This window comes from Carettochelys insculpta, chromosome 20 (assembly GCF_033958435.1).
Source record: "Carettochelys insculpta isolate YL-2023 chromosome 20, ASM3395843v1, whole genome shotgun sequence".
In the NCBI taxonomy this organism is placed as follows: domain Eukaryota; kingdom Metazoa; phylum Chordata; order Testudines; family Carettochelyidae; genus Carettochelys; species Carettochelys insculpta.
This window is the reverse complement of record NC_134156.1, coordinates 2,381,582-2,387,007: the sequence shown is the minus strand read 5'-3', so window position 1 is coordinate 2,387,007 and position 5,426 is coordinate 2,381,582.

Genomic DNA, 5,426 nt, shown 5'->3' with positions numbered 1-5,426 from the left:
TCTGGGCCCTTTTGTATCACTGGCCCCTGGGGCAATTTCCCCTTTCCCCCTGCCCCAGTTGGCAGGCCCTGCAGTCCTGTCAGGGTGATGGGCCTGTTTTGATGTGTCAGCTTCAGAGACTGATGCAAGCAGAGCATCTCTAGAGGGCTGGGAGGGAAAAATATTGTGCTTCCAACAAGCCACAGTATAGATATGTTGGCATAATTTTATAACCCTGTTCTGTCCTCCACTACTGATGAAGCAGGAACGAGGTGCCCCCTTCCCTGGCTTGTCCCACCCAGATCTCTACAATTCATTGCAAACCTATGATAAGCGGAGCAGAGGGTAAGACACAGCATGGCAGAGGGAGAAGTCTTGAACTGATTCTAGGCATCTCTGTCATAAATATTCCTTGAAAGCTTTAATGCTGTGGCACTGCAGGAAGCAAAGCAAAGTTTCTTTGCCTCCAGCAGAGTGTCTAAATCTCAATCAGCGGATTTGTTTCAAGTAGTGGTCTGAGCTGTCTTAATTCACTAGCTCTTACAGGCCTCTCCTGTTGTGAAGAGACTTCCCATTACTTCAAGTGCGTAAGACAGAGCTGGTTTGGAGAGAACTGTCTGCATTTGTGGATGCAGGGTGATAACTTGAGAGGACAAAAGCCAAATCTTCTGTGCTTGGAGTTAGGCTGAAATAACTCCCTGAAGCCAGATTGTTTCACCTTTGTTTGTGTTGAATACAGGTTGCCCTTCTCTAGTCCAGCACCCTCAGGACCTAACTGGTGCCAAACAAGAGGATTTGCTGGATTGTGGAAGTCAGTGTCATCTAGCACGTTACCGACACTTTTGCTGCTTACCAGGCTCTTAGAAGATATTTAGGGGTAAATTACAGCTAAGTAACAGCACAGAACGCTGAAGATGCCTATAAAAAACCTTTATGGGACCACAGGAAACTCGGCCACAGCCACGATAAGTGATCATCAGGCTAACTAAAATCATGCTGGTTATGGATGTTACCAGACAAGTGATTTCTGACTTGGAGAGGTTCTATATTCAACGCCTAGAGCACAAGATGGTATATTGTAGTCCAGCCCAATTGAAGTGTTGTCATGGCTGTTTAAATTTCATTGAAAACCTCTTCAGTTCAAACTTTCTCCCGCACTGTCAGCAATAATGGTCTGGAACCATGGGCCTAATTCTCAGATTGTTTTAGCACATGAGAGCCAATGTAAAGCTAACGAGCCTATTTTCAATGTCCAAGTTGAATGAAACATAAAACAAAAACAAGAAGCATCAATGATGAACAGAATGCTAAAATTAAACAAACAAACAAAACCTTACAATATCCACAAGGCCAAATTTGCAGTTCTAGCTCTATCTTGCCAGCATCTCTGTAAATTACAAAACACCAGTGTCATGGGGGGTGTGCCACACAGGTGGTGGAAGGGTTAATTTGGGCCTATGAGGCCAATAATGCCACCTGTCTGGAGCTGAAGAGTGGACCAGGCTTAAGTAAAAACAAGACCCAGCTGGCAATGGAACTGGATAGCAGCTACAACGAAGGGAAGCACAGATTTGCAGGGAAAGGACTGTAGCCTCTTTCTGAGTAATGAGGCTTGAACCCAGAGTGAGATGGAGAAGCTACTAGGGTGGAGCCTGGTTTGGAGTGAGCCTGACAGAAGGTCAGCACTGGGAACTCCACAGAAAAAATCAATGTTCCTGCTAATCTTTTCCAGCCATGTGTGGAATAAATTTTTATGTGCACTGAGGCATGTGTGAATGTGCATCACCAGTAGAAACACAAAACCTAGCTCTGAGTGTGCTGCTAATCAGCTGGGCAGCATCTGGCTATTTCCTGAGTGGCTGCACAAGCTCCCAGCTTACAGGGAATGTTGGAAGAAACCTAGGGAGGTGCTCAACTGAAGAGCTTCAAAAGGTAGTTTACACCCTGGGTTGGGCTCCAGGGAAGAGACCAGCAGGTGTGAAGGATACTCCTGGAGGGGGCTGGCTTTGGGGACAGATGAGTGTAGGATGCAGAGTGGAGGATAGAATCTGCGGTGGGACCTCTTGCAGCCATGATCTGCAGAAGAGCGAAGGGCTGAGGAGGCCACAGTAAAAGCGTTTGTTTGGGGATGGGGTTTGTGGCTGTGGAGCTCTGGGGCCAGGAGTCTTCAGAAGCATGGGGCCCTGGAGAAGTGGAAGTGGTCATGTGGATAACCAGTGTCATGTGACACACTGCCCATTTGGGACATGTTGGGATGACCTGGCTGGAGGGCTGAGGCACAGGAGACAGGCCACAGCGGAACTGGAGCGGCTGCTGTCAGGAGGCTCTGGAGAAGATCCCTCTACACCCATCCAATGGTGAGTTCACTTTGGTACAGGCAGTGGAATAAAACAATAATGGTGAAACAGATCTGGGAGGGGCAATTTTAGGTGTCAGAGGGCCCCTAAAGCCCTTAGGCTGGGGGGTGTGATGCTAGGGAGGATGTTGGGTCCTGTCCCATGGCACGTGACCCAGGAGAACTGGGTCCTGGCCCCAGGAATGGGGCTGGGATTAGCACTTCTGGCACTCACCCTGCAGCAGCGCATCTTGTCTCCTGCGGCAGGGGCTGGCTCCCTGATTTGGCTCGTGCCACAGCTTTACTTGATGCATATGTCCAGGTGCCAGCACTCTTCCCGTCCCCTTCCTGGCCCCTGTGCTTCTGGGTCTCTTGTCCTGAACTGGGCTGTGGCTGGCAAAATAAAACTATCTGGTGGGGTGGATGTGCTCCCTCCCTGGCTGCCAGGTGCTCATCCCTGATAGCAGCAGAAGTAATAGGCTAATAAGAGGAATCAATGACCAACACTTTCCTGCTTGCCACCTGCAGATGAAAAGGTCCCTGACACCCTCCAGGCGTAAGCCAGACATGCTTTGGCTCTGACTGATCTTCCTGTAAGCTGCACCAACTCCTTAGGAACACGGTCTCCCCATCCTTTGTCCTGACACGTTACCCGTGTCTGATCAAACCGCGGCACTTGGGCTGAGATTACGTGTCTCCCACCCAAGTTTTTTCCCCTGTTTTCATGTGGGTCTTGCCAAAGTGGTCCCTTTCTTTGGAAGCGAGCCCCTGGCTGTTTCTAATAAGGCATTGAAATGACCCAGTTGGACAGACTGTAACATTGCAGCCATAGGGGGCTTTCCTGGTGTCTTTAGCATGCTTTTAGTTAAGAAGTCTGGCAGGCAGGCAGGAAGGAAAGCTGCCCTCACTCCAGGGCTGCTCCCACCCACCTCGAAGTCAATTCCAAGATGCCTCTTGACGGGTGGGAACAGGAGTTAGACCCTGGGTTTACAGGACTTGGATATGTTGATATGGAGGCTCGTCACAAGGAACAGACCAATAGGAATCCTGCTTGTCATGGGCCTTACCCAGTGTTCTCGACAGCACGAGTAGCTTATGGCAGAGATCCTAACCTATTAGCGGTTTGCAAGTGGAGATGAAATGGATCTAGCCTTGTTTGGAAGAGGACTGGCATGTAGCTCAGTTACACTAGTCAGGCTGCTAGTGAGCTGTGGGTGCTTGTGGAAGGGACAGAACAATACCCAGTTGTGGACCCCTCTTGTGTTTCCCATTCCAAGGAGACAGAGCGATCAAGCTGGGTGTGATAAGCCACCCAGCTGCAGAGAGCTCCTCACCATGGGCCATGCAAGTGGCACCATACAAACAAAGTGTTCCCTAAGGGCTGTCTCAGAACTTCCTCTCTTTATCAGTTTCATTAATTCTTATTGTTGTCCAGGCCATGCTAATCGGGGCCTGTCACCAGGGGAAGCAGGAGGGGATGGATGCATCTGCTCTGAGCAAGCAGAGTGAACAAAGGTGTGTTTGCCCCAACCGTGTGCTCAGTGCAGTGCAATAATGGCCCACCTCAATCGTGGGTACAGCTGATCGCCTCCATGGAGCTCCCCCTTTTCCAAACACTCAGGTTGTCAGTGCCTGGCACATTTGGGTGGGTACCCCCAATATGATCCATCCTCTTTCAACAACAAAGTCATTTGGAGATGTCAAGCCCAATTCCAAGCCTTTTGCGGCGAAGTCAAACACCCACCTTCCCTTTCCCCTCTGAGTACATGCAGCGCCTGCTGGCAGAAAGGTGATTCCAGCTGAGCTTGCTGCCAGTGAGCAGAGGATACTGCTGAAAGCCCTTGCTGGGAGACAGGGAAAGGACACTGGAGAGGGGTTCAGGAGAGCTGGGATAGTCCCATCTCTGCTAGCGGGTGTTCCTGGCAGAAGCAGAGAGGTAAAGGGACTTGGCCAAGCCCCTGGCTGTTGGTCCCTCTCGCTCCGCACATGGTTAAGGATACAAGGAAACCACACAAACACACCGGGCCCCCAAACAACTGTGAATTCTAACTATATGCAAACCTACCCCACCTGCCTGCCTCCTTATATTCAGGTCTGCATCTGGCCAGGTAGCTCTGGAATGAGAGCACTAAAAAAAGGAATTACCAGCATGAGACAAAAGTTGGACATTAAATATGTTCCCATCAAGAGGAAACCTCCCTCTCATTTACATGCCTGAGCCGGAGTACAGAACTTGATTAGACCAGTTAATTCTCCAACCCTGCACGGGACTGTGCCTCCTCCACACTAGGGCTGCACTGAAGCCTTTTCCTTTCTTTGGTGGGCATGTAATCTCTCCTCACTGAGGTCAAGGACAAAGGTTTGCTTGGATTTCACCTTCCACACCCTTGCTAAATGCTTTGCTCCTGCTCCCACAGGTGCAAAAGGACAGGGTTAAATATCCCAGCAGAGGAGAGCACCTGGCTAATACCCATGCCTGTCCATTCCCACTGCATGTTTCTTCCTTTCCCTGGGACTGTTATCTCTGTGCTGTAGGTAAATGCTCTTTCCCCAACTCTGCTGCCTTCTCTCCCTCCCATCTCGCATGTTCACCCTTCCACTGGTGAGAGCTGAGGGCCCCACGCCAGCAGACAAGCATGTTTTAGTGATTCACGCACAAATGTGGGTGAGGAGGGACAAGCCAGGCCCTTGTGACTTCTCGGACAGGCTTGAGCTCTCGTGGGATTTGCCATGAGGTCTGGAGCTATGATAAGAGCCATGTGCTCAGGTCCACTTCCTGGTCACTGGTTGTCAGCAGCTAGACCTTCCCCCCCACTTCTCCAGGTCTCCCCAGCCTGGGCTAGTTGCCACTTTGTGGCCAGGAAGCAATTTGCCTTCCAAGAAGTGAAACCTAGGGGCTGGGGTTGGGCAGCTGAAGGTCACAGTTTGGACCTATCTGAGAACTATTTAGTTGTCCCAACTTTTAGCAGGTGCTCAGGGCAGGAACTCACTGACTGAAGTGCCAGATCCAAAAATGGCAACTGTGGGAGGATGCCAAGGGCATGTCCATATGAGATCAGGTCATTGCATCTAATCCTCAGGACCATATGCAAACCCGGAGCCACGGCACTAC